General features: G+C 37.1%; 1 protein-coding gene across 2 annotated transcripts in view; it reads left to right on the top strand.

The window, feature by feature from the left end:
* The window catches only part of RAB3GAP1 (RAB3 GTPase activating protein catalytic subunit 1), a 122,884-nt gene that overhangs the window by 24,537 nt on the left and 83,997 nt on the right, over positions 1–14,350 (top strand). The gene's annotated exons all lie outside the window — the stretch shown is intronic.

Genomic DNA, 14,350 nt, shown 5'->3' with positions numbered 1-14,350 from the left:
CCTAAGTTAGACATCCAGTTTCCTGCCCCAGACCATTATCTATTCTTTCTTGTTAGCCTTACCTTACCTAAAGAGTAACCAGGATACAGTTTTCTGAATGAATCCATTTCTGACTCACTCAACTGGCATTTATTAAACTATCTCCTTACGTTCTGACCACTCTTAAATTCTTCTTCTTTATCTTGTTTGCATTAAATTCTTCTTCTTTTCCTTGTTTGCATCTGTACTATTGAATTTATATACGTCTGTGTGTGCATTTCTGTGGTGGATCAAATTCCAGCCTTACCACTTAATTATATGTTAACCTTGGACAGATTTTTAAACCCCTGAATCTTTTTTTATCTATAAAATAGGGTTGAAATTTAAATGGCAGTGTTACAAAATTTTATGTATGTACATACACAAACATGCACATCACACAAAGTTACATATGCATTATTTGGCTTAGTAGACACTCAATAGGTGTTAGTTCTTATAAAGGGCACAGAAGTAATCTGTACAAACATTTGAAAAATGTAATGATCTCATCCAGTATATTGGGTTAATTGGATTACTTAAAATTCCTGGTGATTGTACATAAATGTGATACATATATATAAGTAAGAAGATCATCTATAAAGATTAGGAGGTCTTGTCAAGAGATAAAACACTCTGGGCTTAAATTGCAAGTCAGGCTGATTTAAAAAGGAATATAAATTGTGGTTGCTGATGAGGTAGGCCCAAGCACCTATTAGAGCTGAGTAATCAAGGTGGTGTGAATGAGTACTTGTTGCCTTTAAAGTAGTCATATTTGTGTTAATTGTTGTGTATTGTACCTGTTTGAATCTTCTTGGCTCATTCTCTTCCTTGAGGACTAGCTTACTGCATTTGGTATGGCTGACTTGTAGTTGACTGTGTCCCCTTTCCCTAGGATCTCTTACTGTTAAGAGTTCTTAGATAGTTGAATGTTTTCTGGATGAAATATGTTTCTTTATTGATTCAAGAGGGAATAATCTCAAATTCCCTTTTTGTTTCAACGTTCCCTTGTTAGGGTGTTTTAATAACCCTGTGTAACTGAAGTGAAAGTTACATGCTGACGAGCTTCTGGACTGAGCCTTAGTAACATTGCCCTTTCTACTGTGCTTTTAGAGGAATAATCCTAATCTAAACTGAGGGCCAGCCACACTACCTGTGAGGATTAGAACGTGTATAGATGGCTGTTTCGTTTTTTTTTCTTTAATGATTAGATTTAATTTTTAATTCATCTCCAGTTGTTCTGACCATAAAGATGCTGAATTGGGAACTTTGCCATGAAACATTCATTAGTGTTACAAACTATGTTATATATTAGTCATTTTATAGCAAACAAAAATACTCAAATGTAGCAAGTCTACTTCATAACCAAATGGGTGGAGAGAGTAAAGTCTGCCTTCTACATTAAATATGTTCTTTCATATTTTTGCTATGTTTTGGAGTTAACATTTGTGGTCATCGGGAGAACAACTATCTGTTGAGAATTGAATTCTTTGTTTTTATTTGCATTCTACTTGGCTAGTATACTTCCATATTTGTTTTTTTATAGGAAAACTACTTGCAAAACAGTTTTAGAGTCACATGTGACTACAGAAACACTTGTTTGTATTATTCCAGAAATAGATGAAATGTCCAGTGGTATTTTGGCTTTTTTTTCTTTAATCTTTTTGGTCTTTAAAGATTACTGTGTGTTTAAATTTGAAACTACCATTGGCCTTTTCAGACAGGATAGATGCAGAACATTGTGATTAAGAGAATCTGCTCAGTCTTAATTTTTTATTGAGATAAAATTTATGTATTATACAAGTCAGCAATTTGGTGTACAGTTCAGTGGTTTTTAGTATATTGTCAGTTTTAAAACAATTACCACAGTCAGTTTTGGAACATTTACATCACTTCCCCTAATAGCCCCATCCCTGTTAGCAGTCATTTCTCCCAGCCCTAGGCAACAGTTAACCTGTGAATATTTTCTGCCTCTATAGATTTGCCTATTCTGAACGTTGTGTATAAATGGAATGTGCAATATATAGCCTTTTGTAACTTGCTTTTTTCACTTAGCATAGTCTTCAAGATTGGTCCATGTTGTAACATATATTAGTATTTCACATATTTTCATTGCCATATAATATTCCATTGTATGAATATGCCACACTTTATTTATCCATTCATTAGTAGATTGATATATGCGCTGTTTCACCATTTGGCTCTTATGAGTGATACTTCTATGAAAGTTCAGGTACAAGTTTTTGTATGGACATATATTTTCAAAAATTTTTTTTATATATACCTAAGAATGTAATGTCTAGATCATATGGTAACTTTATTTTTAACTTTTTGAGGAACTTATCTGTTTCCTCAAAGTGGCTATACCATTTTACATTTGTATAAGCAGTGTATAAGGGTCCCACTCTTAACACATCCTCACCAATACTTGTTATCTTTTTAAAATTAAAGTGTATAATTGGCTTATAGTATTGTATTAGTGATCAGTGTTTTTATAGATGATACTCCATTTATAGTTATTGTAAAATATTGGCTATATTCCCTCTGCTGTGCAGTATACCCTTATAGCTTATTTTATACATAATAGTTTGTACCTCTTGATTTCCTACTCCTATCATGCCCCTCCCCTCCTCCCTCTCCTCACTGGTAACCACCAGTTTATTCTTTATATTAATATTTGTGATCCTGTTTTGTTTTATTAAATCCATTAGTTTGTTTTACTTTTTAGAGTCCATGTATAAGTCCATGTATAAATGCTATAATAGAGCATTTGCCTTTCTTTGTATGATGTACTTCACTAAGCATAACACCCTCCAGGCCCACCTATGTTGTTGTAAATGGCAGGATTTCATTCTTTTTTGTGGCTGGGTGATATGTGTGTGTGTATGTGTGTGTGTGTGTATGAGTGAGTGAGATATGTATGTATGTGTGTGTGTGATATGTGTGTGTGTGATATGTATGTGTGTGTGTGATATGTGTGTGTGTGTTATATGTGTGTGTGTGTGTTTGTGTCACATCTTTATTCATTCATGTGTTGAGGAACGCTTAGGTTGCTTCTCTATTTTGGCTATTGTAAATAAGGCTAGTATGAACATTGGGTGCATGTATCTTTTTGAATTAATATTTTCACTTTATTTGGATATAAACCTAGGAGTGGAATTGCTGGATCATATGGTAGTTCTATCTTTAGGTTTTTGAGAACCCTCCATACTCTTTCTGCAAAGACTGTACCAGCTTTCATTCCCACCTACAGTATATGAAAGTTTCCATTTCTTCACATACTCACCAACATTTGTTGTTTGTTGCCTTTTGATGATAGCAATTCTGACAGGTGTGAGTTGGTATCTCATTGTGGTTTTAATTTGCATTTCTCTCATTAGTGATGTTTTAATGGATCTATTGGCCGTCTGTACGTCTTCTCTGAAAATCATCTACTCAGGTCTTCCGCCTATCTTTTTTTTTTTTTTATTGAGTTGTATAAGCTGTTGATATATTTTGAAAATTAAGCCCTTGTCAGTCACATTGTTTGGGCCTGTCACATGGGTTGTGTATTTGTTTGTTGAGAGTCCTCTGCTGTTCAAAAGCTTTTAATTTTGAATTGGGCCTGTTTGTTTATTTTTGCTTTTTATTTCTTTTGCCAACTAGGAGACTGATCTTTGAAAATATTGCTATGATTTCTGTTAAAGAGTGTTTTGTCTGTGTTCTCTTCCAAGAGTTTTATGGTATCATGTCCTATATTTAGATCTTTAAATCATTTTGAATTTATTTTTGTGTATTTGTGTGAGGGCATGGCTTAATTTCATTGTTTTACATGTATATTCTTTACATGTATATACTTTTGTTGTGGATTAATTGACCATTAATGGTTTATTTCTGGGCTCTTTTCTGTTCCATTGATCTTTGTGTTTCTTTGTGGCAGTACTGTGTTGTTTTGATTACTGTAGCTTTACATATTATCTGAAGTCTGGAATAGTTATAGCTCCAGATTTGTTCTTTTTTCTCAGAATTGCTTTGGTAATTCAGGGTCTTTTGTGGTTCCATATAAATTTTAGGATTAGTTCTAGTTCTGTGAAAAATGTCATCAGAATCTTGATAGGGATTGCATTTTATCTGTAGATTGTTTCGGGGTGAATATTATGTTAGCTGTGGGTTTGTTGTAAATGACCTTTGTTACATTAAGATAAGTTTCCTTTGTACACACTTTGAAAGTTTTTATCATGAATGGAAGTTGAGTTTTGTCACTTGCTTTTTCTGTGTCTATGAAGATGATAAAGTGGCTTTTGTCTTTCCTTTTGTTCATGCGGTGTGTCTTATTAATGTTGTGTATGAAAAACCATTCTGGTTACCCTAGAATGATTTCAACTTGATCATGATGTATGATCTTTTTTATTTACTGTTGAATTTGATTTGCTAATATATTGTTGATGATTTTTACATCTATATTCATCAAAGATAATTGGTCTGTAATTTTCTTTATTCATAGTGTCTTTTTCAAGTTTTGGTATCAAGGTGATGGTGGCTTCATAGAATGAATTAGAGAGTGTTCTATTCAGTTTTTGGGAATAGTGTGAGAAGGATACTTATTAGCTCTTCTTTGCCTGATAAAATTCCTCTGTTAAGCCATTTGATTTTGGACTTTGGAACATTTTTGATTACTGATTCAGTTTCACTACTAGTGATCAATCTGTTCAGGTTGTCTTTTTTTCTGATTTAGTCTTGGAAAGTTATATGTTTATAGAGATTTATCCATTTCTTCTAGATCGTCCAGTTTGTTGGTATATATAATATGTTCATAATATTCTCTAATGGTTTTTTTTTTGTATATCTGTGATATCAGTTGTAATTTCTCCTCTTAAGCTCATTTTCTTTGAGTTCTCTCTTTTTTTTTTTTTCAATCAGCCTGGCTAAAGGTTGATCAATTTTGCTTATCTTTAAAAAACATAGCTTTTGGGATGAGGCCTCTGTGGGGCGTCCGCCCGGGTCCTTTGGTGACTCCACGAGGCGGCTTTTGAAAGACGCCCTTCTGGCCGCATGGCTCTTGGGCCAAGCCATCTGAAGTGAGAGGTTGAGGCCGGGAGAAAGAATCAATGGCATCGTCGTCGGCTGGCCGGCAAGCCCCTGGCCTGCGGCTTGGTCAGAGCTGCCCACCAGCGAAGTCCGGCCAGCCAGGCAAGAAGGACAATACTGGTGAGAAAATGTCTGGCAACAGTGACTGGTTTCAGAGTTCTCGGGTTCCTAGCTTTGCCGAAATGCTGAAAAAGAACTTGCCAGTTCAGCCATCAGCCCAGACGGTAACTACACCCACAGGATATTCCTCAGAAAGTTACAGCCTGTCAAACATGGCATCCAAGGTTACGCAAGTGATGGGTAGTTTTCCAGAACCATTGCTTTTCAAAGGTCTTTCATCTATTTCAAATCCTGTCCTTCTTCCGAAAAAAATACCTAAAGAATTTATAATGAAATACAAACGTGGAGAGATAAATCCTGAATCAGCCTTGCACCAGTTTGCACAAATGCAGCGGGTTCAGCTTGACCTGAATGAAACAGTGACAATAGGTAATGTTATGGGACCATATTTTGCTTTCTGTGCTGTGGTGGATGCTATTCAGTACAAGACTGGACTGGGACAAAACAAAAAGGAGTCTAGATCCAATGCAACAAAATTAGCTCTTGATGAGCTTCTACAGCTGAATGAACCTGAATCAAGAATTTCAGAAACATCAGGTCCTCTTCCTATCCCTGCAGAACCTATTATTTCACCTGAACCAGTATATGTTTCAAAAGTAGATTATGGTAGGAAAGTCCTTTATGACAATTTTTAAAAGAAGATTAACCCAATTAAAAATTATAACAGCATACAATTAAAATATGCATAGGTATGAAAATGTGTGTATTTTATTCAAACCTGTGACACTTCTACAAAGATGAGTATTTCCTTCCATACCCTGCTAAAAATTAGACAAACTATAAAATTGGAGAGGAACAGTTGAAAAAAAAAATAGCTTTTATATTTTATTGATTATTTTTCTCTTATTACTTTTTTGATCTGTTTATATTTTTCCTCTCTTTGTTATTTCCTTCCTGTTGCTGACCTTGGGCTTTGATCTTTCTTCTTTTTTTAAATCCTTCAGATGGTAAGCTAGGTTGTTTAAGGTTTCTCTTATTCCTTGAGGAAGGCTTGTATTGTTACCAGCTTCCCTCTTAGGACTGCTTTTGCTGCATCCCATAGATTTTAGAAATTTGTATTTTGATTTTCACTTATCTTGAGGTATTTTCTGATCTCTTCTTTGATATTTTTCACTGGCCTGTTTTTTTATGAACTTAAAAAAAATTATTTATACATGTGGCTGCACCAGATGTTTAGAATCTGCCTGCAGTGCAGGAGACTTGTGTTCCATCCCTGGGTCGGGAAGATCCCCTGGATGAGAAAATGGCAACCCCCTCTAGTATTCTTTCCTGGAAAGTTCCATAGACAGAAGAGCCTGGTGGGCTACAATCTAAGGGGTCACAAAGAGTTGGGCATGCCTAAGCAATTAACACTTCACTTTCACCACATTTAGCTGTGGCTTGCGAACTCGTTTAGTTGGTGGCATGCAAACACTTTTAGTTGCAGGTGTGGGATCTAGTTCCCCAACTGGGAATTGAACTGGACTCCCTGCATTGGGAGCGTGTAGTCTTAGCCACTGGACCACTAGGGAAATCTGGACCCAGTGACTTTTTTTTTAATACCATTTTATTCAGTCTCCATGTGTTTGTGTTTTTCCCATTTTCTTTCCTGTAATTGATATCTAATATCATACTGACATTGCTGGAAAAAATACTTATTATTTCTAGCCTCTTAAATTTGTTGAGACTTGTTTTGTGGCCTAGCTTGTGATCTATCCTGGAGACCATTTCATGTTCACTTGAAAAAAATGTTTATTATGCCAGTTTTGGATGGGATGTTCTACACATCTCTATTAAGCCTGACTGGCATAACATGTCATTTAAGATTACTATTTCCTCATTGGATCATCTCTCAAGTTATATGTGTTATTAAACTCCCCTACTGCTGCTGCTGCTGCTAAGTCGCTTTAGTTGTGTCCGACTCTGTACGACCCCATAGACGGCAGCCCACCAGGCTCCCCCATCCCTGGGATTCTCCAGGCAAGAATACTGGAGTGGGTTGCCATTTCCTTCTCCAATGCATGGAAGTGAAAAGTCAAAGTGAAGTCACTCAGTCATGTCCGACTCTTAGCGACCCCATGGACTGCAGCCCACCAGGCTCCTCCATCCATGGGATTTTCCAGGCAAGAGTACTAGTACTGTGTTATTGTCAGTTTTTCCTTTTATGTCTGTTAATATTTGCTCTATATATTTAGGTGCAACTGTATTAGGTGTGCATGCAATAATAAATGTTATGTTCTCCCTTGTATCAATTCCTTTATTATATAATGCCCCTTTTTCTTTTGTTGTAGACTTTTAAAGTCAACTGTGTCTAATATGAATATTGTTCCCTACCTTTCTTGTCATTACCATTTGCATGAGATAACTGTTCCATCTCCTCTTAGTCTGTTTTAGCTTTGAGGTGAGTTCCTTGAATTTAGTGTTTAGATAGGTTTTTTTTTTTTAATCCTATAAGCTGTGTTATGTCTTTTAATTAGAATAGTTAGTCCATTGGTGTTTAAAGTGGTTATTGAAAAGTAAGTACTTATTTTGTTACCTGTTTTCATTTTGTGTGTGTGTGTGTGGGGGGATAAGTCTCCATTCTTCTCTTTTATTTTCTTCCCTTGTGATTTGATGATTTTCTTTAGTGGTATGCTTGGGTTCCTTTCTCTCTAGTTTGTCTGTTTTAGGGTTTTGATTTGTGGCGACCGAGTGGGTCATGTATTTTGACCTCTAACTATACCTACTTGTTTTAAACTGATAGTCATTTTAGTTCAAACTCATCTTAAAAGATCTACATTTTTTTAATTCCCCTTCCTGACGTTTAATGTTTTTTGAAATTACATTTTACAATTTCATATTTATCCCTTCCCTGGTGGCTCAGTTGGTAAAGAATCTGCCTGCAATACAGGAAACCCAGGTTAAATCCTTGGGTCAGGAAGATGCCCTGTAGGACAGCATGGCAACCCACTCCAGTATTCTTGCCTGGAGAATCCCATGGACAGAGGAGCCTGGAAGACTACTGTCCATGGGGTTGCAAAGAGTCTGACACAACTCAGCGACTGACACTTTGATTTATTCCTTAATTGTTTCATGTAGTTATAGTTGATTTTATGTTTTTTTATCTTTTAATTTTCATACTAGTTTAAGTGGTAGATCCATTTAAACTATGAGCCTTTATGAGTGGGGTTTTTCCTTTCCTGTAAATTCTTACTTCATTTTGTAGCCTTTTCTTTTCCATTTACAGGACCCTTTAACACTTCTTGTTCGGTTGGTTTAGTATTGATGAACTCTTTTAGTTTTTGCTTGTCAGAGAAGTTTTTGTATTCCTTCTTCAATTCTGAATGATAACCTTGCTGAGTAGAGTATCTGAGGTTGAAGTTTTCACACTGCTCCCTTCTGGCCTGAAAAGTTTCTATAGAAAAATCAGCTGATAGCCTTTGGGATTTCCTTTATATGTGACTGTTTTTCTCTTGCTGCCTTTAGAATCTCTTTTACTTTTGCCATTTTAATTATGATATGTCTTGTTGTGGGTCTCTTTGGGTTCATTTTGTTTGGAACTTTCTGTGCTTCCTATACTTGAATGTATATTTCTTTCTTCTACTTTGGCAAGTTTTCAGTCAAAATCATAATTTGATAAAATATAGTACATTTTTTACTCCTTTCGCTCTCCTTCTTCAGGGACCGCCATAATGTGAATGTTAATATGCTTGATGTACCAAAGGTCCCTTAAATTTTTCTCATTCTTAAAATGTTTTTCTTTTTGCTGTTCTGATTGTGTATTTTCCATTATTCTGTCTTCCAGATCACTTAGGTATTATTCTGTATTACCTCAGTTCAGTTCAGTGCAGTCGCTCAGTCATGTCAGACACTTTGTGACCCCATGAACGGCAGCATACCAGGCTGCCCTATCCATCACCAACTGCCAGAGTCTACCCAAACCCATTCCATTGAGTCGGTGATGCCATCCAGCCATCTCATCCTCTGTCGTCCCCTTCTCCTCCTGCCCTCAATCTTTCCCAGCATCAGGGTCTTTTCAAAAGAGGCAGCTCTTCACATCAGGTGGCCAAAGTATTGGATTTCAGCTTCAACAACAGTCCTTCCAGTGAACATCCTTTAGGATGGACTGGTTGGACCTCCTTCCAGGCCAAGGGACTCTTAAGAGTCTTCTCCAACACCACAGTTCAAAAGGATTAATTCTTTGGCGTTCCGCTTTCTTTATAGTCCAACTCTCACATCCATACATGACCACTGGAAAAACCATAGCCTTGACTTGACAGACCTTTGTTGACAAAGTAATATCTCTGCTCTTTAATATGCTGTCTAGGTTGGTCATAACTTTTCTCAAAGGAGCAAGCGTCTTTTACTTTCATGGCTGCAATCACCATCTACAGTGATTTTGGAGCCCCCAAAAATAAAGTCTGACACTGTTTCCACTGTTCCCCATCTATTTCCCATGAAGTGATAGGACCATATGCCATGATCTTCGTTTTCTGAATGCTGAGCTTTAAGCCAACTTTTTCACTCTCCTCTTTCACTTTCATCGAGAGCCTCCTTAGTTCTTCTTCACTTTCTGCCATAAGGGTGGTGTCATCTGCATATCTGAGGTTATTGATATTTCTCCCGGCAATCTTGATTCCAGCTTGTGCTTCTTCCAGCCCCACGTTTCTCATGATGTACTCTGCATATAAGTTAAATAAGCAGGGTGACAATATACAGCCTTGACGTACTCCTTTTTCTATTTGGAACCAGTCTGTTGTTCCATGTCCAGTTCTAACTGTTGCTTCCTGACCTGCATACAGGTTTCTCAAGAGGCAGGTCAAGTGGTCTGGTATTCCCATCTCTTTCAGAATTTTCCACAGTTTCTTGTGATCCACACAGTCAAAGGCCTTGGCATAGTCAATAAAGCAGAAATAGATGTTTTCTGGAACTCTCTTGCTTTTTCCATGATCCAGCAGATGTTGGCAATTTGACCTCTGGTTCCTCTGCCTCTTCTAAAACCAACTTGAACATCAGGAAGTTCATGGTTCACGTACTGCTGAAGCCTGGCTTGGAGAATTTTGAGCATTACTTTACTAGTGTGTGAGATGAGTGCAATTGTGCGGTAGTTTGATCATTCTTTGGCATTGCCTTTCTTTGGGATTGGAATGAGAACTGACCTTTTCCAGTCCTGTGGCCACTGCTGAGTTTTCCAAATTTGCTGGCATATTGACTGCAACACTTTCACAGCATCATGTTTCAGGATTTGAAATAGCTCAGCTGGAATTCCATTAGCTCCACTAGCTTTGTTCATAGTGATGCTTCCTAAGGCCCACTTGACTTCACATTCCAGGATGTCTGGCTCTAGGTGAGTGTGAGTGATCACACCATCATGGAAATCTGGATCGTGAAGATCTTTTTTGTACAGTTCTTCTGTGTATTCTTGCTACCTCTTCTTAATATCTTCTGCTTCTGTTAGGTCCCTCCCATTTTTGTCCTTTATTGAGCCTGTCTTTGCATGAAATGTTCCCTTGCTATCTCTAATTTTCTTGAAGAGGTCTCTAGTCTTTGCCATTCCATTGTTTTCCTCTATTTTTTTGTGTTGATCACTGAGGAAGGCTTTCTTATCTCTCCTTGCTAATATTTGAACCTCTGCATTCAAATGGGTCTATCTTTCCTTTTCTCTTTTGCTTTTCACTTCTCTCTTTTCACAGCTATTTGTAAGGCCTCTTCAGACAGCCATTTTTCTTTTTTGCATTTCTTTTTCTTGGGGATGGTCTTGATCCCTGTCTCCTGTACAATGTCATGAACCTCTGTCCATAGTTCATCAGGCAGTGTTCTGTTAATTCTTTCTAGTGTTATTGCAGTCTTCAGGTCCGCCTGATTCTTACTTGTTTTCTAGTTCGTTGTTAATATTCTCACTGTGTTCATCTGTTTTCAAGTTCAGTTAGCATTCTTAATTACTAGTGATTTGAACTCTTTATCTGATAAATTATGTTTTAGTAGTTGTCTTTTCAGGTTTTTTCCCCCTGTTCTTTTGTTTGAAACAAATATCTTCTCATTTTGATTAACTTTCTCTGTCTCTATGAAATTAGGTTAAAGTTACCTATCATGGTCTTGAAGGAGTGTCCTTGTGTGGGAGCATTGTTAGCAGTTTGTGTGTGCCTGGTGGTTTTGGTGGGAGAGCTGGATGTGAAATGATCGTGGGTGATGATAGCTATCAGCTATCACCTGGTGGGAGGTGGGGCTGGAGATAGAGGGGCTAGAAGCTGGAGATTCTATGATTGGTGGCTGTTTTAGCCCTGTGGGGGTGGGCCCCAGGGTGCATTAGCAGAAGCCTTGAGGGTCAGTTCGAGCAGGTTTTGTTTCCCTTTAAGTGTGTGCACTCCCCACTCTTGGCAATGGCATCTTTGCCCTGGAGGGGAACTGTGCTGGAGCAGTTAAGGACAGAGCAGGCTCTTAATGTGTGCTGGGTTTTTTCCTGAATTGGTCCCAGCACACACCAGTTAGAGCTCTGGACAATTCTGTAACTGTTGCCTCTCTGAGTGTTAGCATGGCCACCCTTTGGCTACATTCCTCCTAAATGCGCACTCTCTTTGGTTGCAGCAGCCTTTCTCTCCTGGGTAGTGGCATTATTGCTAGAGGTGCTAGAGCAGGCACTTGGTGTAGGCCATGGTGCCCACACTTTAGTGTGATGGGAAACCAGCCAGAAACTAAGGAAGTTTCACTCTTCTTCCTAGTTCTTGTTCCCGGGAGTAAGCAAGCATGTGTGTGCGTTCTTCAGTAACAAAGTTTTGCTTTCTTCTACCTCTCCTATAAGTTCTGCTAATTTTCAGACCAGCTAAGGAGATGGATTCCTGTTGTTGTACAATACGTATATGACTTGGACCACTCATTTCTCTGAGACAATCTCTGAGCCTGAGATATCCCCCTCCTCTTCTGTGTCCCCTCCTAGCGCTGCAGGTCCTGATAGCTTTTGCTTACTTTCTACCTGACTTCTTGTGGATCTTTTCTCATAGTTGTTGTTGTAGAAGAGTCTTTCTGTCATTCTTCAATTTGTTTACAGTATGAATTGCTCCGCACATTGCTGTGTTCTGTGGGAAGGTGAGGTCAGTAGTATCCTTTACTCCACCAGTTGATCTCCTCCCTTGTTTCTACGTTTTATATAATAGCCATACTGGTGTTTATGAAGTGATGTCTCATTGTGACTTTGATTTGCATTTTCCTAATGGCCATTCATACAGAACATTTTCGCATGTTCTTATTGGCCATTTGTATATCTTCTTTAGAGAAATATCTATTCCAGTTCTTTGTCCATTTTTAAATTGAATTATTTTTCTTTTTATTATGCATTTGTAAGTGTTCTTTATATATTCTGGATATAAGTCTGTTACGAGATATCTAATTCACTCATTTTTTCCCATTATCCATGTTGCAGCATGTATCATGCGTTGTCTTTATTTTCTTGATGGTATCTGTAGTTCTTGCTCCTACATTTAAATTTAAGATCCATTTTGAATTAATTTTCATGCCTAGCATACGGAAAGGTTTCACCTTCATTTTTTTTTTTAAATTTTGTATGTGGTTCTTCAGTTGTCCCCAAATAGATGGTGTTTTAGTATTTATATTTCAATACTGCAAACATTCAAAAGGATTTCTTTCATCAGAAGAAAACATTCATTTTTTCTCTATACTGAGATTTTGTTTACTTGTGTTGCACTTTAGAATCGCTTGGAGTTTTTGAAAAATGTTAGTGTTCAGAGAGACACAACCTCAGAGATTCTGATTTAATTGCTCTATTGTAGAGTCTAGTTATTAGTACACTTTTTAAAAGCCTTGTGGGTGATTATAAAGTCTATTAGGTTCAGAACCATAGCTCTGTGCTCCTCAAAAAATGAAATGGAAAACCACCCACTATATTTTATGCTTTACTGTATTTTCCTCCTTTTCAATAATGTGTCATTTTTGTCAGTAGAAGGAAAAAATTTTTCAATAATTGGTTAAACAATAATTTAGATACAATTTTAGTTTTAAAATGAAACATTATATGTTTAATGTTGGGTTGTTTATGATATGAAATTTAATTCTGGTAACCACTAAATCTTAAAAATGACTTATGTTAGGTGTTACAGAAAATCTCTTAATTCCGGAAGGCAGTGAGCTCACCCATCTGGGTTAATTTGTGCAGTGAGGAAATTAATTTCACTAAGAACTCAACATGACTGTCATGTACGTCAATTCAAGTCAGAGAGAATACCTTGAGGATTGGGTTGTGTGCTATTTCAGGGTGTTAGATATATCTCAATCTATATATTCTGTATAGTTACTGAAATATTTATAGTATATTTGGAAAATATGTTTTTCTGACTAGTAAAAGATAATTTCTAAGATACTTATTAAGCATGTAGTCACTTTCAGGTTCTGAGCTGCAAAGAATAGGCTGTAGACTTTGTTCTTCACAGTCTAATCGAGAAGTAGATATGTAAGTGACTGAATAAGATGCCATTCTAGTGATTTGAACAAAACACTGAGAATCTTTACCTTTCGTGGAGATAAAGCAGATTTCCTATAGGAAATAACATTTAGAATGAGTTTTGAAAAATGAATATATGAAAGGTATGCCAAGAGAAAATAGAGAAGAGCAGGATAAATAAACCATGCATAGATATCAAAGATACAGCATATTTCTGGGGCAATGCAAGTTGTTAGGCATTGCAGCATGGGTAAATGGAAGTAAACTCTGGAAGATAAAACTGTAAAAGGGTGGGGTCAGATGTGTGGGCTTTGTATTTCTAACAGTGTAAGTACATGCCATAGCAAACACCCTCTTCCGACAACACAAGCGATGACTCTACACATGGGCATCACCAGATGGTCAACACTGAAATCAGATTGATTATATTCTTTGCAGCCAAAGATGGAGAAGCTCTATACAGTCAGCAAAAATAAGACCAGGAGCTGACTGTAGCTCAGATCATGAACTTCTTATTGTCAAATTCAGACTTAAATTGAAGAAAGTAGGGAAAACCACTAGACCATTCAGGTATGACCTAAATCAAATCCCTTATGATTATACAGTGGCAGTGAGAAATAGACTTAAGGGTCTAGATCTAATAGACTGCCTGATGAACTATGGATGGAGGTTTGTGACATTGTACAGGAGGCAGGGATCAAGACCATCCTCATGGAAAAGAAATGCAAAAAAGCAAAA

Source organism: Ovis canadensis, chromosome 2 (genome assembly GCF_042477335.2).
Source record: "Ovis canadensis isolate MfBH-ARS-UI-01 breed Bighorn chromosome 2, ARS-UI_OviCan_v2, whole genome shotgun sequence".
NCBI classification, from domain to species: Eukaryota; Metazoa; Chordata; class Mammalia; order Artiodactyla; family Bovidae; genus Ovis; species Ovis canadensis.
The sequence above is the reverse complement of the archived record's forward strand: the minus strand, read 5'-3'. Positions and strand labels throughout refer to the sequence as shown.